The sequence below is a fragment of the Artemia sp. Qi Xiang Cuo genome, chromosome 4 (genome assembly GCF_049724085.1).
Source record: "Artemia sp. Qi Xiang Cuo chromosome 4, ASM4972408v1, whole genome shotgun sequence".
Classification (NCBI taxonomy): Eukaryota; Metazoa; Arthropoda; class Branchiopoda; order Anostraca; family Artemiidae; genus Artemia; species Artemia sp. Qi Xiang Cuo.
This window is the reverse complement of record NC_142797.1, coordinates 51,167,279-51,192,537: the sequence shown is the minus strand read 5'-3', so window position 1 is coordinate 51,192,537 and position 25,259 is coordinate 51,167,279. Positions and strand designations below refer to the sequence as shown.

The 25,259-nt window shown below is 35.9% G+C and overlaps 2 protein-coding genes across 2 annotated transcripts in view; both read left to right on the top strand.

Annotated features, from left to right (window-relative positions):
- LOC148953213 (uncharacterized) overlaps positions 1-25,259 on the top strand; it is a 156,905-nt gene that overhangs the window by 70,208 nt on the left and 61,438 nt on the right. The window lies entirely within an intron of this gene.
- The window catches only part of RpL21 (ribosomal protein L21), a 226,683-nt gene continuing 213,291 nt past the window's right edge, over positions 11,868-25,259 (top strand). The window contains exon 1 of the mRNA XM_089087576.1: positions 11,868-11,893. The gene's annotated coding sequence lies outside the window, so the exon portion shown is untranslated. The remainder of the gene's footprint in view (positions 11,894-25,259) is intronic.

Below are 25,259 nucleotides of genomic sequence, written 5' to 3'. Positions count from 1 at the left end.
GGGAGATATACTGTAATTCCGTTGTCAAAAATATCTGTGACTACATGCAGATCGTCGGGTGTATTTTTATTAAAATCTAATAGAATATAGCCGTAGAGTTTATTAGCTGCCTGATTGTATGCTGAGAGCAGAACTTTAGGAGCTCCCGGATAGATTTGTTTATTAAGAGCTATTAGGGAGCTAGAATCACGAACAACTCTGTAGATGATACAGTAGGTGCAGTTCAATGCAAGTGTTCAAATACATTTGCTCTGATGAAAGAGATTATGTAGAACCAGAGTAACGGAAATCTGTTCATGATGAGAGCGAACAGTGAACAGTTGTAGCATTTCCTGGGACGATTGTTCAATAGATTCAGCCAGATCGTCAATGATCAGCCAAGAGTCTGGTTCAATAATGCTGAAAACATAAAGTCCCTGTATGAATTGTATCTGCACCAATCGCGTGGTGGCAATTGCTTTTATTTTATCGTATGACTCGTGCCAAATACTGTAACAATAGTAGATTTTTTTCGGCTTTTCCACAAACATTTTGTCGCAATTTTTAATTATTTTAGTTAAGTGTGTTGTTTTGCCTGACATTGAGGGCCCACACAGAAACGATCTGAATGGTGTTTTAAATTGATACATGTTCACTTCAACAGTTCACCTAGACAATTAACTGTAGAATATAGCTGTCAAATGACTAAATAATTTCCCTACTACTACTACTACTACTACTACTACTACTTCTACTACTCTGTTCAAAAATAGTAATAATAAGAAGAAGAAGATTAATAAAGAATCATATTTTATTTTATTATATTCACAAAAAGTTAATAATACTTGAAAAAAACAACATTGAAAAAAAGCACATTAAATATGAAAAAAATACACTTTTTTTTAATTTATTTATAATAAAAAATACAAAATTTACATGGGCAAAGAGAGAAAAAAAAACACTTAAATAAAATACACTTTTTTTTGTTTATTTATCTATAGAAAAAATACAACATTTATTAAATTAAACCACTTGAAATAATATCACTTTTTTTAATTTCAATGAAACATGTATATTTACAAAAAAAAAATCTGCTCTAAGTCCAAAAAAAACAATAATTTTGGTAGTGGCGGTGCGCCCCCCGCTGGTGGCCGCCCCCCCCCCTGGGCTGCGAGCCCCCTCCCAAAGACCGCGAGGCCCCCCCTCCCCAAGGTTTTGGGAAAAATTTATTGGAATTTATTCAAACCAAGACTTTCTCTACGGATAACAAATTCGGACCAGTCTTAAGTTAAATAGTGCCAAAGAGGGAGGGTATTCACACCTTCTTGACAAACATAGACCTTTTCGGAGATGTTACGCAGGGTGATTTTCTCTACATTTACAGTAAAGTTCCTGTAGTTGAGGGAACGAATTGCCAGCAATTTGGCTCGTGGAATTGTATTTTGAACAATGCAATTCCTATAGATGTCCATGTCGAAATTCTTATCCACATAGCGCGTGGGTACTCCTTTGCAACGTTTCTTGATTTCCTCATCGTGTGTCTGTATAAAGTACACCTTCGGACTTACAAACATACCACGAGAAATCATGTCGCTTTCCGTTTCTGATTTAAAAAATAAAAGCTGATTTGGCGCCTGACGTTTCACTAGCTCTGGGTAATGCCCACTCCAATTGGTGTAGTCCATCTGTGAGCTGATAATTTCACCGTGCGCCAAATCATCAATTAGATTTGGGGTTTTTACTTTTAGCTGTAGGGAATCTGTGTCCCCGTAGCAGACCTCTACTTGCCCTATTTCCGGTCACTGTACCCTAGCCACATTGTAGTAGAATTCCAACATGAGCTTTTTAGAGATCTCCAAGATCGCACTGCCTGCAGCAATATTTTTATTCAGGAAAATGCTTCTTTTTTCCTATTCAATAGTACCATGTCAGGGCCAATGATTGTGAAGGAAGTTTAATTTGAATCGGCAATAATTCGAGCACATTGTTTGGGATCGGTCACGACGTCACAACGATTCCTATTGCGAACACTCTCACACATTTTACCGAAAGCCGAATTCAAGATGAACTTATAAATTTCTTTTTCGGCTTTCATTTAGTGCTTCAGAACGTTTCTTGACAAAAGTGTCAACAAACGTTTTCAGATAGGGTTTTTGACTAAACTGGAGCGCTCTGTGAACCTTTGTGACGTTGAAACCGTTGTTGCACATCCATTTTAAAGCCACATGATGTACAACAATATTTTTTTCGGCAGAAGGTCAGCAATAAGTTTTTGTTTTGAAGGTGACCAATGCAATCCGTCCACCTCGACTAAACGCTTATTGCGGGGGCTCAAAGAGTCCCTAGTCACAGGTCTATTGATGCACGGGAAAACAAAATCCTTTACTGAATCGTGAAGCTCAACTGGTATCTCCCCATCAATTTCAAAAAACCATCCAACCAGTCCATTCTCCTCAACACTGTCAATGTTGGGGAAATGGGGAGCTTGAGGGTCATTGAGCCATTTATAGTCCCCGTAAGGTAGTGCATGATGGGAAATGGGCGAGGGGTGGACTGATTTCATATCAAAGAAAACTGCATCTAGATTTGTCCCTGTCTTCTCTTCAGGTGGATCAGTTTCCAAGATATGATCCCCATGAAAAATGTACCCACCCCATATTGACCTTTCGATGAACAGGTGCTGATCGATGTCAGTGATTAGCCCAATTTTTTCCCCCACTAATTTTTAGGATGAGATCCGTCACCAGATGAGGAGATGAAAAATAATAGCCCAAATCAAGATTAAATTCCCCATAGATTTTGTCCGTATTTTTACACATAATTTCTAACAAAGTTAACACATCACTCGACAAATACAGCTTGCAGTAGTCAAACCCATTTTTACACATTCCCTCTGCCCACACTTTTTTAGCAAAACTGTATACATCGGGGGTGCACCTACGATCGTGTAGACTGTCGTAAAGCGATTCAATCGATGGAATAGTTTCCTCGGCGAATCTCGACATGGAACAATAATAATCATAAGGAGATATGCCCTTGACCATCAACAATTCATATAAATCATTTGGAAATTGTTGCTCTAGAAGGGGGAAAGCGTTGCAGCCGTCATCGTTTTTCTGCACTTGAATTAATTCGCTCAATGATTTGGGGAAAAAACTGTAGGAATCTAAAAAGCGAATTTTATTCGTGTTCTCAACGTCGTCTTCAACAAATTTCCACATAAATTCCAAAACAAGCAACTTTTCCAATGACTTAGAAATGATTTTGTAGGAAAAGCTGTCTATCACCCATGCATCATCCACTGTTCCATTTCTTTGAAGATGTGCCATTGCTGGTAGCACATACTTCAGATCGTAGTTAAAGTTATGTATAAAAACCGGAAGAATTGCTGTTTAACTTTTAAATTACATGAATTGTGAGCCGACCCCCGAAAGTTACTTTTTCCCGTTGAATTGGGGTCAATAAGATGATTATGATCCTGGACCGCGTCTTTTGGGGCAAGAGCACTCCTAAAAACCCAACAAATTGTCCCCTTTTCTAGTGCCAGTTGCTCTTTATCTGATAATGTCATTGGGTAGTTGGTGTGACGCAATCGTGAAATTGCACTGTTTGCTGTTTTTATTAAAGGTACCAATAACTTTTCCATGCTACCCTCCTCATCCATAGCCAAAAAAAACTCTTCCAGCTGCATTTTATTATTGGAATCGCGACGGGCATGCGCATAAGAACACGCAACTAGTTTGTTTTCCTTGACTATATTTGCCCTTGAGGGGTCTTATAGCTCCACCACTCTTGATTCACACTCCAAACCTACTTTATCAGCTTGTAGCAGGAAATTTCCAAAATTTTTAAATTGTAAAGTATCTTTGCATTCTTCAAGCATTTCTATTCTTCGATTCCCATGAATTTTGCAATGTCCCATGTGATCCGAAAAAGTTCGCTCAGATCTAAATGAAGAAAGGCACATGGGGCAATAGTGGCATTCTCCTTTCTTCGTGCTTTGGGATAAGAGTCGACTTATTGCTGTAACGAGGGAAAAATGACCATAGGAATTTATATCTTTGGGAGGCTCGTAAATCACCCAAACCCAATTTTTAACATTATCCACCATCGGTGTCCTAACTGAATACAAAACCCCTTTTTTATTTGGTTTCTTTCTCCCATTTAAAAATTCTGTGTCATACTGGAAAACAACCACCCCCAACCCAAGATTTTCATTTGCTTTTTCAAATATGGTTATTTCTTTCAAGGACACCGGATACTTCCCCTCTAAACAGTCAAAATTTACTTTAGGGAAATTTTCTCCATCGTTACGAGCAAGTCCGTCGAGATTTTTCATTGATGAATCTTTTTCAATGTTTTATGGGCTGCTGCTAAAAATGTATATTTAAAGCATTGCAGCCCCGTGTCAAAATTGAAACCCTGAACCTCTCCCGTAGCCGACAAATCTGGGTGGCATTTTATTCTTCTACCCCGCCCTCCCCTTAAAATAAAGTTTTTTTTTAAATCTACTGAGATTCAGATCCATGTGTTCAATGTATAAAATGGTGGACCCACTTCCACTCTCGTTAAACGTGTCCAAAGTTGATATTAATTTATTTACCCGGTTGAAAAAGTTGTCCTCAAATTCATTTATACCAGGGTAAAAAGTTTGGTTTCAATTTTAAAAATTAAAATAAAAAATTTGCCCCTTTGTACCCTTTTGTAAATAAACTTTTTTATTTAACTATGCTTTAATCCCCCTTTCCCCCCCCCCCCCCCAAATTCTGAATCTGAATCTCAATGAGTGCTCGAATTCGGTCGATGTAGGTATGGAGAACATTTACAGGGTCTGTTAAAATAATGCTCCCGTCAATCACGTTTTCCTCGGGAGGGTTAAAATCTACCCTATGTGTTTGTAAGTGACCTAGAGCAGATTCTAACAAATAAAATTCACGTAGTTCCGGGGACATCCCACTATTTTCATGTCCTGCACCTATTTGCACAGGACCCAATTCACTAATTATAAAACTATCGTCAAAAATGTCCCCAGAAAAATTAGGTCCAACAATTTGCATAAGACTGTCCATTTCTTCAGCTGTAAATTGAAAATCCAGGGGGATATTAAATGACATACCTTCACTAACATCATCCGGTAAGAAGGGACAATTACCTATGATACTTTGAAGTCCCGGACCAGGGAAGGCAGAAGTTTTCACAGCTTCCCCCTGAAACTAGAAAATGAATGGATTAAGTTTTTTTTGACGAAAGTTTTATCACAATTATAGCACACTTTTTTTTTCTTAGTCGGATTTGTATTCATATTATTTATCAAACAATTGTTTTTTTTCTTAATTGGATTCGTATTTATCAAACAAATGCATAATAAATTAAAAAATTTTGTTTATAGCGTTCTTTATATAGCAAGTGCATAATAAATCACAAATTTTGATAATATCACACATACACACACGCACACGCACACACACGCAGACACACACACACACACACACAGACGCGCACACTCACACGCACACACACACGCACACTCTCACACACACACACACACACGCTCACACACACACACACACACAAACTCGTGCACACACACAAACTCTCACACACACACACACACTCACACACAAATACACACACACACACACAAAAAAAAACAACATCGCAACGTTTGACTAATAGCAATAAAATAAAATAAAAAAGTCAACCAAATAATTGTCTTAATACCCCATTAAAAAAAAGAACTTTACTCTTTTTCCTAAAAATCTAACCAACCATAAGAAATTGCGATCAGACTAGAATTAGATTCCTTTTCCTACATATCTACCCCCCCCCCCCCTTCATAGATAATTCATTAGTATCAATAGTGTTTGGCTAATAGCAATAAAGTAAATTACATTATAAAAATATTTGCCATCAGTTCAGCAAGAAGCAATAACCTACTTCTCATGAAGCATTTAATGTCTAGTTAGATGTTTACCTCCTACTAAAGTCATGTATCAATATTAAGGCACTATCCGATTAAGGTTTTTTTTTTACCCCACCCCTACAAACCCTTTTTTTTCTTCAATAATTACCCCCTTTAGTAAAAACACACACGCGCATACAAGTAGCTGATTGTAAATTGTTAGCCGAACAAATGATGATCGTTTAATTTTTTTTAAATTAAGACTTCAAATGAAATATGGACGACACATATCACAAGACGTTCGTTATTTCATTGAAGAATACACGGAGCAAAGGCGGGTTTTTCATATGCTAAGTTTTGTTACACCTTGAAGGAATCTGCATTTGATTAGGCTAAGAGGCGCGTGCTGACCCGGTTTTTTTCTTAACTTTAGTACATGAACGCCATCTCTGAGTCGAATGTAAAAGTTAAATTATCAGTAACTTGTTTAAAAAAGGAATTTGTAAAACGAAATTGTGAGTGCGCTATAAATTTGAAAGCTATCTGACAAATGGTGCTTAAAGTGGAACTTACAGCTAGCTTGGTAAAAACCGCTCGTGGGTCATAGTGAATAACGCTATCTCTCCTCAAGTTCATGCTAGTCCCCCCAACGTGCTTTTGTGTTTTATGCGACTGGTCCTTGTGGGACGAATGGAATTCTCTAGGATTTTGAATATTGTCTACCATAACCAATAAATCATCTAATGTCGATATATCCAAATTATCAGGAGACGGTATGCCACCTTCCCCTAAGGTAGCTTCAAAATTGAACTCTTCTGTGTCATTGAGTTTTGGCCGTTTTTGACTTGACTGTATTTGCGTGGTTCCCGATGGGCCAGTTATCTTCACTTGTTGCATTGGAGCAACGCCGTTAGCCTTAGCTCTCTTTTCCGGAGGGGAGTAATTGTAAGAATCCATCTCTTCCTCCTTAAAAAGAAGACAAAGTTTAGCATGGAAAAAACGATTCCCTTTTTTTACAGAAGAAAAAATTAGTCTGCACAAAGAATTCCCCTCTCCCTTCCTCTCCCGTACTTTATATGCGACGAAATAATTTTGTTTTTTCACCTAGCAACGATGGTGTTAGAATTACTTCCCCGTCTTATATTTTCATAAACGCTTCTCAATTACGGACAAAAATTGAAAAATTTCTGTCTAATTTGGCCGAAAAACAATCACTCTATCTTTTAAGCGTTTAGAATTACATTTTTCCATTCCTTTGTTTTCTTAATTCAGATAATGCGCTTGCCAAATGATGTTTTGAAATCGCTCCCTCTTGTAAAAAGGTTAAACACAGATGGTTTTATTTAAGCTGATAAAGACAGCTCATTTTAGATACACGATGGGAAAATGACATTTTTTTTGAATGAAAAGAACTGTTTAAAGACATTTACAATCGTAACCAAAGGAGGGGGGAGGAGAGATTTTATTTAAATGGGAAAAAATAGCAAACTTTGCGTTTTCTATCGAATATGCTCATAATATTTCAATGTTTTGTGTTTTTGGATGGGGCAGGGGGCTAAGTCTCCCTGAAATTTGAATATACTGGTAAAATGCTTTTTATCTGGAAATACATTAAGAAATTGAGTAAACTATACTCACGTTGAAAATATAAATATCCATTGTTTCAAAGTTTTCAGTGTACTATACGATATGTTAAATCATAATGAAAATTAAATTGTAATGCATGAACATTTTATACAGAATTTCAAGGACGAAAAAAAACGGATGTTGAGTTACATAATTTCGTGCATGCTCCCAAAACATGTTTGACTATATCATACCAGTTTTTTAAGAAAAAAAATTGTGCACGTGAACTCACATTCTTATGAAATTCTTATTAATAACAGAAAAAACTTGTCTGCTTAAATTATATAATTATGAACATACTCTCAAAACATGTTTGACCACATTATACACTGTCAAATAACCAGTCTGGTAATCATAGCATGGGAATTGCTATATACCCGAGCAAATTCCATAGATACACCCTACTGATATGAAACTTAATTTAACACTGCTATTTGTTTCCAGATATTTTAAAAGGGTGTATGTTGTTAAAAATTGCTGAATATTTTTCTCCAGCATAAAAGTAGCAGGCCAAATTATAAATTGTTAAAAAACAAAAAAACTTAAAGCATTATTTTCTTTTTCCCTGAAAAGACTATGTCAATATAAAACGACAAGAAACTAATTAAAAAAACTTGTTCACAAAATAGGTTTTTAAAAGAAAAGTATATACTCCATTAAACAAAAATAAGCAAGAATAAAATAAAAAAATCGACCAAGCATGAAATTACCACAAATTAGCATTGATAAATAAATAAAACCCAGAACGAACAGAAATTACAATAAATAACCGAGTCAAAGCCAAAACGTGCTGAAATTTACATAAGTTGGGCTCAACACCCCTATGCCTTCCCAAGGCCATAACATAATTTGCACTTTACTGAAAAAAAAATGAATATACATTGTCAGTTTAATATACATATACTGATATTTAGTAATCAAAATGTTAATATTATTTGATTTATTAAAGTTATAAAAGTAAAAACATTTATATTTTTTTCAGCAAAGTGCAAATTATGTTATTGCCTTGGGAATGCATAGGTGCTTTGAGCTCAACTTATGTTAATTATATATATATATATATATATATATATCAAACGAAACTCAGAGAAGAGAGAAAGTAACAAAATGAAAAATAAAATCAAAAAGGGTGAAAAAACGAGGATTTTGTCAGCCAGCGAACCATGAATAAGACAAAATATAAGAAAATATTTAGAAAAGGAACTCTGCAAAGTCGTCCTCATTGATAAAAAAAAAAAATAAATAGAAGAAAAAAAAACACGAGATTAGAACCTTTCGAAGTTTACTGTACAAAGACATAATAGACACTGAATAAAAAACCAGGAAGGACTCAATGAAAATGAAATTTACCAAGATGATTGTGTAAGGATCTTTCGTCTTGCATTAATTTTGGCTGGTCTACAATTTCGGTTTTCATTAGATATGCAAATAGGTTCTTTTAAGTTTTTTCGGGTGAAAATATTGATTGAGTCCTTCAAGAATAAACTGTCGTAAATTGGGCTTAATGAAATATCTCCAGTATCTCTATTTATTGCTAAATTTTGGTTCATATATTTTTTTATCTCAATTACCTCCTTAAAAGTTTGTGGACGCCATTAACAGTTGATATTAAAGTTGCCTCGTCAAACAGAACTAGATGGGTCGGGTTTACGAAAATATGCGAAGCCAATGCCGAATCAAAGTTGTCATTGTTATTTTTTAATCTCAGGGACTTGTCTATTGAAATTTTGTGCTCATGCAGACGTTCACCTAGTTGTTGATGGGTTCTACCAATGTAAAATTTTTCACAAGAACACGGGATTCTGTAGACACCACTACCCAGTACAGGGTCTGTTTTATCCTTTCCTGAGTTAAAAAAAATGTTCAACCTTTTGTTTGGTTCTGAAAGAAACAGAGAGATTATGTTTATTTAAAATTTTTCTAAGTTTATCGCCAAGTTTCGGTATGTATGGTAAAACAATGAAAGTTTTTTTCTCAATTGCTGGTGTAACTGAATCAAGGGGGACAAGCTCCCTATTTTGTTCTTTTATCTTTTTTAATCGTCTAACTATTATATTTTCAATGAGTTTGATTGGGTAACCATTGCAGAAAAGAATATCTTTGACATAATTTAGTTCAGAATTTATATGATTACGGGAAAAAATTTTTAAAACTCTGTCGACTAAAGAGATTATTACCCCTCTTTTTACAGAAGGAGGGTGATGGGAAGAGAAATGTAGATATCGATCATTATGAGTCGGCTTTCTATATATAAAAAAATTCAAGACCAGGATTAGTTTTTATAATCAGAACATCCAAGATAGGTAGCTTTCCTGAATCTTCAAGTTCCTTTGTTAACTGGAGATTAGAATCGTACCTTTTAAAATAGGCCAAAAAATTCTTGAGATGTTCTTCTCCATGGTACCACATAGACAAGATCTCATCAAAAAAACGAACCCAGATGTAATTTGTTCAGTGGACACAGTTCAAATCAGACCGTTCTAAGAAATCCCTGTAAAAACTTTCCCAAAAAGGAGAAAAGATAGTGCCCATGGATAAGCCCATTATTTGAAGATAAAATTTATTTCGGAATTTAAAATACTAGGAATGCTTGTTTCAAAGACGGAACAGGGTCATTATTGTATCAATTTCGAAAGTTTTGTAATCCGATCAAGCTGAATTTTCCTCTAATTTTCTTTGTAAAGCCTGCTCACATTTATGAACATCGCATGAAGTGTACATAGAAACTGCATCAAAACTAGATAAAACGGTATTTGCTGTTGTACTTTGATTTTTTTAACTTCTCAACAAGATCTATGGAGTTTTTAATATAGGATTTCTGTGTGCTTAAAAGAGGCTTAAAAATGGTGGCTAAGAAACTTCCTATACCCGTAGCCGGAGAACTATAACATGCTACGATTGAACGTAACGGAATATCTTTCTTATGGATTCTAGGCAGACCATAAAACTTAGGGGCTGAACAACCTTTGGGATAAAATTTTCTGTACATTTGAGGGGTAATTAGTCTAGTATCTTTTAAAATTCCTAGTTCATTTCTCAACTTCTGTGTGTATTTGTCCGTGGGATCAAAATTTATTTCTTTGTAAATATTTTTATCCATTAAAAGGGTGTTAACTTTTAATTCATAATCTGCAGAATTCATAATTACAACTGTGTTTCCCTTGTCCGCTTTCGTAATTACTGTGTTTTTGTCATTTTTTAAATTTCGGAGGATTTTAATTTCTTCCTTTGATTGAGTTGAAAGTGACAAAAATGGCCTATAATCAAGAATACTCTTTACAATTTCACCTCTGAGTAGGTCTGGATTTTCGACTTCACCATGAGAGCTAAAAATAGCAGACTCCACGCCCGTAATAATTTCTGAAGTATTTACGTGTTTGAGCCATTGCAAATTTTGGTCCTTTTGAAAGAATACTTAGTTCCTTGGATGTAAATACCTTAGAGGATAAATTTTCCAAAGGAGGACCAGGACAAAATCTAGGAAGGAAAATCCGTGTATGTTGAAACTGTTGAAACTCCATTTTTGAAAATTTTTCCGATAAATAAGCTGTTGCTAAATGGAATATGTGTCTGAAAGACCTATGTGAGATTTGTAAAATCTGGTGAAAATCATGAGGGGACAAAATCTGATATAATAAGGATTTTAAATTAAGTATTTTATTACTAAAGACGTATCTTCTGGATATAAGGTCTTTTAAAATATGTGTTAAAGTTTTGAAACCCATTTTCTGAAAAAATGGGCCTTCAGATTGTGTGCCTAAATGTAGGTTGAAACGTAAAGAAGGTGGAAGAATTCGATGTCTTTTACAAGTTTCTAAGAAATTAAACTAACAAATAAGATTTGCATGTTTCTTAACACAATTTAAAAAATATAAAACAATATTGGTCCAGTGCTCCCCGTAAGCTTGACGCAAATACATTCTTAGACCACACTGGCTATACATGAAAAACGAAACTCAGAGAAGAGAGAAAGTAACAAAATGAAAAATAAAATCAAAAAGGGTGAAAAAACGAGGATTTTGTCAGCCAGCGAACCATGAAGAAGACAAAATGACTTGGCGGAGGTCCTTGTCGAAATATTTGCTTATATTTTATCTTCTTCATGGTTCGCTGGCTGACAAAATCCTCGTTTTTTCACCCTTTTTGATTTTATTTTTCATTTTGTTACTTTCTCTCTTCTCTGAGTTTCGTTTGTCATGTATAACCAGTGTGGTCTAAGAATGTATATATATATATATATATATATATATATATATATATATATATATATATATATATATATATATATATATATATATATATATATATATATATATATATATATATATACTTGCTGCCATCTATAGTATATTCAAGGCTGTTGTGTCTGAGTTTGCATCTTGGCTGGTAACTTGGAAAAAGTTTCTGAATTATTTTGAGGTCTTTTCTTGTTGTTGTTTACACTCTAAAATTAGTCTTTTTGTCAATTAGTATTTGTATGACCTTCTCCAATTGATAGAATAAGCCCTCTCCACTGGGTTTTTCACCAGCGCCATCTTTTTTCTCGGGTAGATTGGCACGCCATCTACAGTTTCAATTTTATATTGTGCCATTTTTGATTCTTTATCGGTAAGAAGTGTACTGGGAACTAGCAGAAGAGGGGAAGGAACCTCCCGCAAGCGACGTATTGTACCCGCCGGTATTAAGTTACCCGTAAATTGCGGGGAACAGTTGAGGGGGTCCTTACACTTCCCTTGTTCCTAGGTTCCTTCGGTGCCGAGTTGTATTTCATTTCGTACGAAGATGCCGCCCGATCGACTAGTCCTGAATGCGGTTTTAAATTTTGCTGTACGGGCAAGGAGTACAGGAAATACGTCTGCTGACATTATCCAAACTGGTTGCGGATTTTTTCCTGAAGAGAAAATTAATGAGGCAAAGAAGTTTATTTGGTCCGAGGGACAGATGTCTACCCGTCAAACGGATAGGCAGAAGAAAGCGGATACGTTTGCGTACATTCTGAATGTGTTGTATTACTGTTATAATAATAATGTCCAGCTACCGAAGTTCGTCATATATGTGCCGTATGAAGTACCCTCTATTCCTGGCGAAGTTACAGCGACTCTTTCGCGCAAAGTAAATGACTTGTGCCTAGAGTTCCGGAACTTCGTCTCGGCCCAAAGCTACGCTGTTCCGAGTATGTCTGCAACTACTGAAGTTTCTATCAACAGTGTCTCTATCAATAATGGTCATGCTCATGTCAGTACTAAGCCATCCTATGCCGTTGTACTGAAAGACCTACCAGAGACTCTAGACAACCCAATTGCTCGTAAGGGTTTCGTGGATAGTTTATGTCCAAATTCTGACGACATTAGCGAACTTCGCAAGACTAAACAGGACTGGAAGCTCTACGTCAAGTCGAAGGCGACTGCAGAGAAGATTATGGAAAATATGAGGTCTAGGACACCCACGGTTACAGCGTCACTGAAGGAGCGCTTGTTCATCGGAGTTCTAAAACGAGTCCCAAATAGTATGTCCCACACGGATGTCGAAACTATTGTCCCAAATGCCGTAAAAGCAGTGGAAATAGGAAAATACGAACATTCGAAAGTATTCAAGGTGTACTTTGAATCCAGAAAGAATCTAGACCGTTTTCTCGCGGACTCCGTCCGCGTTGGCTACGAGAAGCTGCCTGCCGAGGAATTTAATTTCCTACCGAAACGTTGCTACTCCTGTCATGGACTCGGTCATGTGGCGGCAGATTGCGCCGCATCTCCCATCTGTGGCCGCTGTGGTGGCACTGACCACGTATCTAGTAAGGACAATAAGTGCAACAACGATATGTTCTGTATCACATGTAAAAAAAGAGGTCATACATGTTACAGTGTTCGGTGCCCTTCAAATAGACCTACCCCAGCGAAGAAATGAATCGAGGACCCTTAGCCTCTTATGCGATTGCCTCGTGGACTATAAATGGAAATCTGTTAAGTCGGTCTGTGTTTTTGAAGGACTTTTTATCGAAGTGTGACATAGTGTGTATTCAAGAACATTTTGCAAACACTTTGAGCCTGAGCCTTTTGGAACTATCAACTAATCACAAAGTGTTCTCGGTTGCTGCGCGCCGCTCTCAGTCTCATGGCCGGCCATGTGGTGGTCTAGCGACTTACGTGAAGTCATGTTTTACTTCTTCTGGCTTTGATTCAGCAAGTGACTTTTTAGCGGTTAGAATCCAGAATGTGGTTGTGCTGAATGTATACTTACCCACGAACTATCGCGATGACCGTTCTGAGAGACTTTTTGCCATTAGTGTCGCTCGTTTATCTAAGTGCTTGGGAAAAATAAAAGAGCAGGGCTTATGCTGCATCGTGACTGGTGACTTCAATTGTGACCTAACTGACTCACTTAATTCTTCTGGTGATTCTGTTCGTCCAAGTATTATTTTCGGTCTGTTTGATGATGATTACTTGGTTGCGCCGAAGAATAAGAGCTTTACTTACGTCCATAATTCGGGTAGCACATCTAATTTAGACCATGTTTGTCACACGCGATCTGTAACTATTGTGGAAGTTGGTGTTAGTGATTCTAGTTTTACGTCAGATCATTTTCCTCTGTTTTTTAGTGCTCGGTTTGATGATGTCGGTCCTTCTTTTATCCCGTTTGCTAAAAAGCGATCTGTGTTTTATATTAGTGATTGGGATAGGGCGTCATCTGATCTCTTCCAGAATGCGTGTAATGATATTCTGGCGAAAATTCGCGTACCGTTTGATTTATTAATGCGGAGTTCAAAACAGAATATGCGGGATTCTCGAATTCGGCTGAATCTATATTGTAGTGAACTTACTCATGCCCTATCCCTTGCAGAAAAATCGGCGGTACCCATTAGGCGAGTAAAATCTGGAACCGAAGAGCCAGGTTGGTCAACTAATAGTAACTTGCGCAATGCTTGCTTTTCTGCTAAATTTTGGCTCTCGGTCTGGATTGAAGCAGATAAGCCGCGGGATGGGTGGCTGAGAAAACTGTACATCTATACGAAACGTCAGTTTGCAAAGCAGCTCTCTTTGCATCGGAATTCGATTATTTCGTCTTGTTCGGAAGAAGTTCGGTCGCGGCCTAATAAGCTGTGGTCTAGTCTTGTGAAAGAAGCGCCAGGTCAAACCCCGTCTCTTATACCACTTTCTTCATGGATTGAGCATTATAAAAAAGAATTTTCTGCTCCGGATCCCCATCTTCAAAATAGTTATAAAGCGAGACTCCAAGATTTCTTTGAGCATGCATCTAGTCCGGGACCGATTATTACAAAGAGTCTGATTATTTCTGCAATTGGGAAACTGAAGAAAAAAAGTCTAGAGGATATGATGGGATTTCTGCACAACATTTGTCGTTGTGTGGGGGTATGTTTATTGAGCATTTGGTCCTCCTTTACCAAATGATATTTAATTTGGGAATTGTGCCCGAGTCTTTTTCAATTGGATGTCTGACTCCTATCCCAAAGAAAAATAAACCTCCTTCCGATTGTTCGTCTTTTCGCCCAATAACGGTTTCAACTGTTTTTTGTAAAATATTTGAAAATCTGATTATTGAGGAGCTTCGTACTAAATGTACAGTTCAGGCCCATCAGTTCGGTTTTCAGTCTCGCCTCAGGTGCGGCCATGCTCTTTCTGCTTTAGTATCCGCTTTAGTTGACGCAGAAGACCGCGGTGAAAGCATCGCTTTAGCCACTCATGATGTAAGGCGCGCGTTTGATTCGCTTCTCCACGAGGAGATTATACTGGATATGGGTTTGGCCGGTGTTGATCCCTGCTCTCTAGCCCCACTGGCTGACATGTATGAAAATCTAAAAGCGGAACTTAAACTTCCTTTACCAGCGAGTGAGTGCACTAGCCTGTTGAATGATGTTGCTGTTTCTCCGCATGGTAATCCCCTTCTCCCGGTAAAGAAGGGGGTAAGACAAGGTGCCATTTCGTCACCGACAGCATTTAATAACAGTATCGTAAAGCCGCAATCGAAGTCACTTATGACTTACATTCTGCGCGGTGTTGATTTATCTTTGATTGGTTATGCGGACGATGTACTGAACCTGAGCCGCTTTCTGCAAGGACTAGAAGATAATTTTACTCGACTACAACAAGAGTATGCTCAGATTGGACTTCAGTTTAATGCCGACAAGTCTGAGGTACTGCTGTTTAATTCGAAATCTGATGCTGGTCGAAGCATCACACTTGGTGTTTCTACTGTTGGGCTCGCCGGTGGCATTGTATATCTGGGCCTTCCTATTGGACGGTCAATACTAGAGACGCGGCGGTTACTGCTTTCTCATTTTCAGAAGCGGGTTTCATTTACGTATAGCCGTATTGTGGCAAATAAGCGGAAGTTTGACAGTCGTCTGCTGGCCCGGGTGTACAATGCTATGGTTTTGCCCCATTATTTGTACCTCAGCCCATTCTGGCGTATATTTACGGCTACAGATAGACTGAAATTGCGTTCAGTGTACTACAAGTATGCAAAGTTTTTGTTGCGTTTACCACCATGGACAAGCAATCGATATGTTTGGCATCGGTACGGCATCATGAATCCTGAAGAAGCTATCCTAGCGCAGATTACTCGATATAATTTGACACTTAACGCCCATCCAGGGGCTTTTTTTCTCCCGCAGTTTTTGGAATAAGCTGTTGGTTGTTGTGTTTGGTTTTTTTTTTTTTTTTTTTGTTTAAGAAGAATTAGTGTTTTTTCGTTTTTTCTTGTCTTTTTTTGTTCTCCATCTGTTTTAATTTATGGGTAATAAATGCATTTATTTTTTTATTTATATATATATATATATATATATATATATATATATATATATATATATATATATATATATATATATATATATATATATATATATATATATATATATATATAATGATATATGTATATATATATATATATATATATATATATATATATATATATATATATATATATATATATATATATATATATATATATATATATATATATATATATGCATATATAATATAATATAATAACATGTAAAGGAAAACAAAAAATATTAATATTTAAATATTAAAAAAAAATTGCTCCTTGCATCACTTACCCCCATCCTGGGAAATTCCTGACAGCACTCTGTATGCCAAACACCTCTCTCTGTTTTATACAAGAAGCTTGTTAATGCATACTTTTTTGTACAAAGATATGTATTTTTGCACTAAGAGGGAGGCTGTCATTTTGCAGCGCCCATATTACATGCTTGGTTCAAAACCATTCCTGGGAATGAAGAGAAATTAGACATTAATTTTTACACTACCCCCAACCTCCTTCTGTTGTTATCTGAAGGCTGGAAGATAGGAAAACCTATAAAAGATCAACTTATTTTAAAACGAGTAGTAGTTTAGTTTCTTTATATTTTATTATTCTTTATTATTGTTACGCTTTCAAATTTGAGATTTGCTCGGATATCGGTAATCAATCAGCTAACAGAAATGTGTAGGAAAAATCTGTTAAAATCAATAGGTCGAACATACAAGAACACAAAACAAAGTGCAATTGAAACATGTTGTAGCGTTTGTTAAAAAGAAAAAAAAATAAAAAAAAATAACGAGATAGAAAAGTCACTGAATTTTTGTACCATCTTTTTTAAAAGATTCTTCCCAATTATAGCACATTTTGTGGCTTTTATTTTAAGAGAAAACCTTGAGAACACTTGGCGGCTTTTGAACGATAAATTATCAAGTGAGACAGATGAAAACGCCCCTTGGCTTGATTATTCCACCCCCAAATCAAGCAGAATGCCAAACAATCGGATTTGGGAAATATAATAAATGTCACGATCTGAATTTCCCGATATCTCAGGAACTGCAGAAGGCGTTTAGTACTGACGAGGCAATTCGAGAAAGAAAACTTTCCGTCAAGCCTCAACGATCGATCTTCAGCATATCGATATTCCCTTGATGAACTGCATCCCTGGAGGCAAAGAGAAAACTAGATTATTTGAGGAGAAGGGAGTCTTAATTGCACGTTTCTAGAAATAAGACTAAACTTAAATAGTGTAGAGAAAATAATTTTGATTAAATGTGTATCCAGTGTGTTTTAATCCTCGGGAATTTTCTCACGATTTAATAATAAAAACTTCAACAGGCACTACGACTATAATTAAAAAAAAAACACATAGTGCGATAGCAAAGGATATATCGCCAGGGTTGCCACCACGGTCAGGCCCTAAAGTGCTACAATTGCCCAAATTTGCGTGCTCATCAGTGATATTGGATGCTACAGTCAAAAAATCGACTGTATTAGTGCTAAAATAGCACTTTCGTGCTACAAATGGCAACCCTAAATACGTGCTACAGTTCTATACATGATGAATTAATGCTAAATTAGCACTTTGGTGCTATAGGTGGCAACCCTTTATACCACACCTAATTATCATCTTAAATCAAGCCTTGTAGGGTGTAGGTTGTTTTATCCTACAAAACATTTACTTCAGCAGCGTTTCAAAACATTTGTTTCAGCAGCGACAGCGGATTTTGACCATATCAATAGTTGTTAGTGATAATTATAATTCTATTTTTCTGTTGAAACAATTTTCAAAGGATCTTATTTTATAGGTAAATGTTTTGTAGGGAAAAAAAATGAACCCAAGGTTTAATTTAAAGTCCCTGACTATTTTAAGCTTAAAGTATATATAACGGAGAAAAAGCTCTCATCTATCAATTAATAAAAACTCTGACTCAAAAAAAGGATGATGGATAAAATTGTTCGATAACATATATTTATAATGTACAAAAAAACACACACTCTTGCCCAAAACGAAAGGGTACATATACTACTTCTTTAAAAATGAGGGACAGAGTCAAAGAATTTCCCTTACAGGTTTTAATCCACAAAATGTGCCTCATTCGAAGAAATACACTTACTTTACGAGAGGCCGAGGAGACTAATAATATATTAGGGCCAAATTATATTTCATTTCCTCTTGCTCAAACACTACCGTTTTTCAAGTTACGTATTAGGATATATACTAGGTTAAATATTTAATTATTATAGACTTAAAATTTCTAAAGTTCAGTTAAGGGTAAGAAAACCTTAAAACAAACAAAAACTATTCTATATACAACTACCGATTCCTCCACCCACCACTCTTGACACCAACCTTTGACTAGTGCTTTTTGGAAAACATTTAGAGTCCAACAAATATATCGAAAATGAGATAAAATGAGATTATATTCACACAACAAAAAAAATCTTATAAAATGCAAGGTGTTGATCCCCAATAAAGGATCCATAGCCAGTAAAGGAGGGTGAAAAATACCAATACTATTTAAATACTACCTCATATACAAAAGATAGAGAGAAATTAGGGAAGATTTAAGCGATTTATAAAAATATGTTCTAATCACTCAAGAGAAATTACACTGGCTCCAATGGAAGCTGAAAAAGTGATAATAATAACAGGGAAATAGTTCTAATAATAATATATAAAAATCATACGGAGCCAATTTTATAAGAACAAGCAAAGTTTTAGTTGCTAAGCAATTTGCTTCTTAGGTATAATTTGTGAATTTATCGTAAGTGTTGGAAAACGACTAAAGAAAAAAAAATGGAAAAGCAGGCATTTTGGGCAGTACAAAAAATTTGACTGAACTAAACTCTGAGAGAGGATTCTCAAAATTGACGGAGGAAAAATACGTTTCAGTTGTCTTAGAATACTAAGGTTCTATCTTCATTTAAATCAAATCGATACAGGGCTTAACAAATGAATTTTCATCAAGCAGGATACCTAAAGTAAAGGTATGGCCATTTTTCGATATATTAATGTTGCCTTTAGATAGATGAATTTCTAATAATTGAGGGCAAACATAAGATACAAGTGAAAATCTTAGAAAATCAGGTTTAGAAAATATTCAAGGCAAGGTAGTTAACATTAAGTTAACCTCAATTTTATTTCTTCCAAAATCAACAAGTGTGCTATCGACAGCAATAGTAACAAGAAAATCCAAAGAAGGCAAACTATAGTTATGGGCAAGAAAACATTTAAGACGACAGACGACAACAATACAAGAGTTTTCACCTGTAACCACCAAAATTAGGTCATTTACGTAAATCAGAAACAGTTTTGGCTCTAAAATTGGCCCTTCAGGCCGTTCATGGTCAAATTTTGAAGATGAACCAAAAAGTGGATCAACAGAGATTACTCTGCCAAACGTGCCAGTTTTGAACTTAAGAACCCCTATGCCTTCCCAAGGCCAGAAAATAATTTGTACTTTACTGAAAAAAAATATAAAGGTTTTTACTTTTATAACTTTAATAAATCAAATAATATTAACATTTTGATTAATAAATATCAGTATTATGTGTATTAAACTGACAATGCAAATTCATTTGTATTTTTTTGAGTAAAGTGCAAATTATATTCTAGCTTTTGGAAGGCATAGGGGGTTTTGAGCCCTACTCATAAGAATTTCTGCTCGTTTTGAGTTTGACTCGGTTATTTATTGTAATTTCTGTTCGTTTTGGGTTTCATTTATTTATCGATGCTGATTTGTGGTAGTTTCACGCTTGGTAGATTATTTGATTTTATTTTTGCTCATAATTGGTTTAATGGAGTTCTTTACTTTAATTTGAAAAGCTTATTTTGTGGAAAAAGTTTTTTAAATTAATTTCTGTTCGTTTTATATTGGCATAGTCTTTTGAGGGAAAAAGAAAGTAATATTTAAAATCTTTTCGTTTTTTATACTGGAGGAAATTTTTGTATGCTGGAGGAAATTTTTCAGCAATTTTCACAATATACATTTTTACAAGATTCTAAAAATCTGGAAACAAACAGTAGTGCTTAATTTAGTTTCATACCTCCTCTAGTTGACCTGAAAAAGAAAACTTAATACCATTCGTAAAAAAATATGTTTACTCTCTTTGATAGCTTGGATATACTTACGCTATTTTGATTTGGTTAAATTTTAAGAGCAGAAGTTGCCCCAAAAGTTTGAATATAACACCCTCAGTCGTTCTTGGGATACTGCTGGGATGCCTTATTGGGAACTAGCATTAACACAGTGCATTTTGATTTAATCTTAAGATAACATTTAGTTTTTAACCATATTGGGCAAATGGGACGGTGGGCGTTGGGGAAATGGTGGGCGCACCCTCCAATAACTTTTAACTATTGAAAAGGGCGCTAGCCCTTTCAATTTACAATCGAATGAGCCCTTTTTGATTTTTTTTTACGGCAACGCTTTCTATAAGATCCTTATATGCCCCCATGGCTTAACTTATAGCCCTTGCCCTGAGGGCTGTGAGGGGGTTGTCACCTTCAAAGACCTAATTTCCAGAACTTTCAACTACGTTGAACAAAATGACTATCTCAAAATTTTGATTGGATATGTTTGGGGAAATTGTGGGCCACGAGAGGGGGGTTAGTTACCCTCCGATCACTTTCGACGATTAAAATGGGTACTATCCCTTTCATTTTCCAACTAAATGAGCCCTTTTTGAAGTTCCTTTTACAATGCTTTCTATTAAAACACTATATACCCCCAGGGCAAAACTTACAACCCTCGCCCTGAGGGCTGTTGGGGGAGTTTCATCCTCAGAGACATTATTTCCGGATCTTTCAACTACGTTGAACAAAACGGGTGTCTCAAAAATTTTATTGGGTGTGTTTGAGGAAATGGGGGAGGTGAGAGGGTTGTTACTTGCTCTCCAATCACTTTCAACTATTAAAGTTGTGGTTCTTGCCTTTATTCTCCCTTTATAGGGGAGATAAACTATGGCTCTAAGGTAATTAAACTTGGTAGCGTGCCTTAGGCTGTGACCTGACTAATGAGGCTTACCAGCTGGGAATATTTGAGGGACTAAATTTAGATTGTAGAGAGGATGGCTATAATACAATACTTTTATTCAGTTAACATACACCAGTACAGGGATTGATAATAGATATATATTCTGCTGGGACTGGTTGTCCCAGGGGGACCACAAGTATCATAAATTTACAATAAGATGTGATACAGTAAGATACTTAGACACTTACAATAATTCGACAATATTCCAAGGTATTTCTAAATCAACGGACCAGAAGTCACTCCGGCATAAGATTAGTATCTCTCTGCCCCTTCCCATAAAATGTATCTTTTATAAATTTCCTAAACCACACCTTATCGGGACCCACTGACGCACATAGCTAGGAAGTTGTAATTTCTCAATTTCCTATTAAGCATACACCTGCCAGGATATGTTCCTTATCTTAACAAAAAGTGTTATTTCTAAACTTTAGTTTTTGCGTCTTAATATTTTACTAAATTCCAAATTGACTTTATTAGGAAGCGTCACCACAGCCACGTCGCTCTTTACTATAAAAATGTTAAGTCTTCCAATCACTTTCGGCTATTAAAAGGGAACTAGCAGTTTCAATTTCCAATCGAATGAGCCCTTTTTGAGTTTCTACGACAATGCTTTCTGTAAACACCTTATAAACCCCCAGGGCATAGCTTACAGCCCTTGCCCTGAGGCCTGGGGGGGTTGTCATCCTCAAAGACCTACTTTCCAGTAGAAATGATGGGCGTAAAAGGGGTGTTAGTCGCCTTCCAATCACTTTCGGCTATTAAAAAGTGCACAAGCCCTTCCAATTTCCAATTGAATGAGCCCTTTTCGAAGTTTCTAGGACAACTCCTTTAATACGAAGTGCCCTGGTCTAAGACTAAGAAACCAAAAACTAAGTAATACATTGTACCCGCATCGTTCTTTACTTAGACAGCGCTATTGCGCTGCCTATGATTTCTGTTCGTTTGTGTTTCATTTATTTATCGATGCTGATTTGTGGTAGTTCCACGCTAGTAGAGTAAGGGGTTATATTTTGGGTAGATTATGTTCCATCCTGTGTTATGTGTCCCACTTTACATTCCATGGCACCTTTCCAGTGCATGTACCTATGGATCTGGTTTGGTGGGTATAATATATTCCATGACACCTTTCTAGTGCATGTACCTATGGATCTGGTTTGGTGGGTATTATCTGGTTTGGTGGGTATAGTCTGGTTTAATGGGTATAGTCTGGTTTGATGGGTATAGTCAGGTTTGTTTTTTTAGGGATTCCCCGCCTGTTCCTAAACATTGCAAAAAATATAGCAGTATGAATGGGGGATTCCCCGCACAAATTTGTTTCAACTCCAAGTTTTTTTTTCAACCAGACTGTTTTTTTTTCCAGCTAACACCTGTTTTTAGGCAGCCAATCATAGAGAATTGCTTAACAATTCGTCATTGAAACCTCGTATAAAATGTTCATGCTTTGGAATTTAATCTTCATTATGTTTTAACACATTGATTATAGTACACTACATATTATTAACCTTGGAAACAATGGATATTTCTATTTTCAAAGTGATTACACTTTCATTCTTTATTTCCAAAAAAAAAATTGTTTTACTATTAAATTCCAATTTAAGGGGGACTTATCCTCCTTCCCCTCAGACAATACACAGCTTAAAATATGATTCGTATACTTAATAGAAACGGCAAAGCACGCTTTTTTCTATTATGTAAATAAAATCTCTCCTCCACAGCTATGTTTACAAGTTTTAATTGTTTTGAAAAACATTTCTTTATTATTCTGAAAAAACCTTTTTCCAAACTTGCTGTATTTTTCCGGTTTGAATGAAAAGCTTGCGTGTTACACAGAGAGTGACAGTTTTGGGACTCAAATTTCACAGGCTCTTGCTATCACAGAGATTAAAACCATATGTGTTTATAATTACAGAAAAGGGTCCTTTTTGGAACCAAACTACAACGTATCTGAAAACAAAAAGCTTGGTGATTAAAACGGGATTTGTCTAATTCTAGCCAAAACTCAGAATTGATAGGGGGGGGGGGCAACATGGAACAAAACCAAATTCTGTTTTTTTTTATAGTTATTTGTTTGGTATTCAAAAGCGTGGATTTATGTTAAATAAATTATTCTTGTATGCGCGATTCAAGAGTTTCCTTTTATGGCCAAATTAAACGAGACGTATTTGCTGAAAGTAAAAAGGGTTTAACAGATGATTAAGTGGCTTTTATAAAAATTTAAGACAGGGAAGGGGTCAATGTATCAATTCTAGCACGTTCATTGTAAGGTGAAAAAAAAACAAAGTAGGTTTTCATTAAGTAATGAGTGTATCAAGTTGAAACTTTAAAAGTTAAATAAATGATTCTTGTATGCGCGATTCAAGAGTTTATTTTTATTGCCAAATTCAACGAGACGTAATTGATGAAAGTAAAAGTGGTTTAACAGATGATTAAGTGGCTTTTATAAAAATTTAAGACAGGGAAGGGGTCAATGTATCAATTCTAGCACGTTCATTGTAAGGTGAAAAATAACAAATTATTTCTTCATTAAGGAATTTGTGTATTAAGTTGGAACTTTCAGAGTTAAATAAATGATTCTTGCATGCGCGATTCAAGAGTTTCCTTTTATGGCCAAATTAAACGAGACGTATTTGATGAAAGTAAAAAGGGTTTAACAGATGATTAAGTGGCTTTTATAAAAATTTAAGACAGGGAAGGGGTCAATGTATCAATTCTATCACGTTCATTGTAAGGTGAAAAAAAAAAAAATTATTTATTCATTAAGTAAATGGTGTATTAAGTTTGAACTTTAAGATTTAAATAAATGATTCTTGTATGCGCCATTCAAGAGTTTCTTTTTATGACAAATTTAAACGAGACGTATTTGATGAAAGCAAAAAGGGTTTAACAGATGATTAAGTGGCTTTTATAAAAATTTAAGACAGGGAAGGGGTCAATGTATCAATTCTAGGATGTTCATTGTAAGGTGAAAAAACAAACAATATCTTCATTAAGGAATTTGTGTATTAAGGGGGAACTTTCCGAGAGTGCTTAAAAGGAAAGGGTGAGGTGCCCGAGGGGCCAGTTACCGGGGGTATATTGACATGGAGGGTGAGGGCAATTTATCTTTAAAAGAGGGGTTATTATTACATTATTAAATTTTTCTTCTTTTTTAAGGTGGAGGAAGATTCTTGCAATTACCCCCTCCGGAAAAGAAACCAAGATGGAACGAAGCCACATTGATGCAAGCTGCAAGGCCCTCCATCATCAAATATGTTGGTTCAATTATACATTCTCTGGACCAGCCAATGACCACGCAACTTTTAATGCCAGGAGCCTCTCACGCCAGTGTTAGCTCTGCGCAAACCTCTACGCAACCTGGGAGGAAATTGAAAAGAGAGTGGGCGGCTTCTCATAATGCCTCAGCCCAGTCTACTCAAGATCGTTAGGTTGACCCCCTTCATGCTTTGCCAGGGACTTCAGGTGTAGAAGCCCAGTCAGAATTGGTAAGTATATATATAATTTTTTTTCTTTCCGTATTTTCAAAAATAAGGCAAATTTTCTCAAGCGCATAACTTTCGATGAGTAAAACTTAAATTTGTTTCTAAACTATTCTATAATAATGCTATTTCATTACCATTAACTAAATTAGCAGTATATAAAAGAGTGGTTATAACACAGAACTAGCAAATAGCTTATCATACTTTTCTATAAAACCTTACCTATAATTTCTCTTTTAAGCAAGATGTTTTCTAATGCAAAAATCCAATTATTTCTTTAAACAAATCACTATTTCACACTTGATGGTTGAACAAGCGTTCTTAAACTAAGATATGTTTTTGCACTTAGCTTCGCGCCTATTTAATCCTATTATCAAAATAACCCATCGGGAAAGGTTGAATATTAATCCAGCAGGTATAATTTGAATGTTAATCGCTCGCTACAAAGTGGGAGTTTCAAAT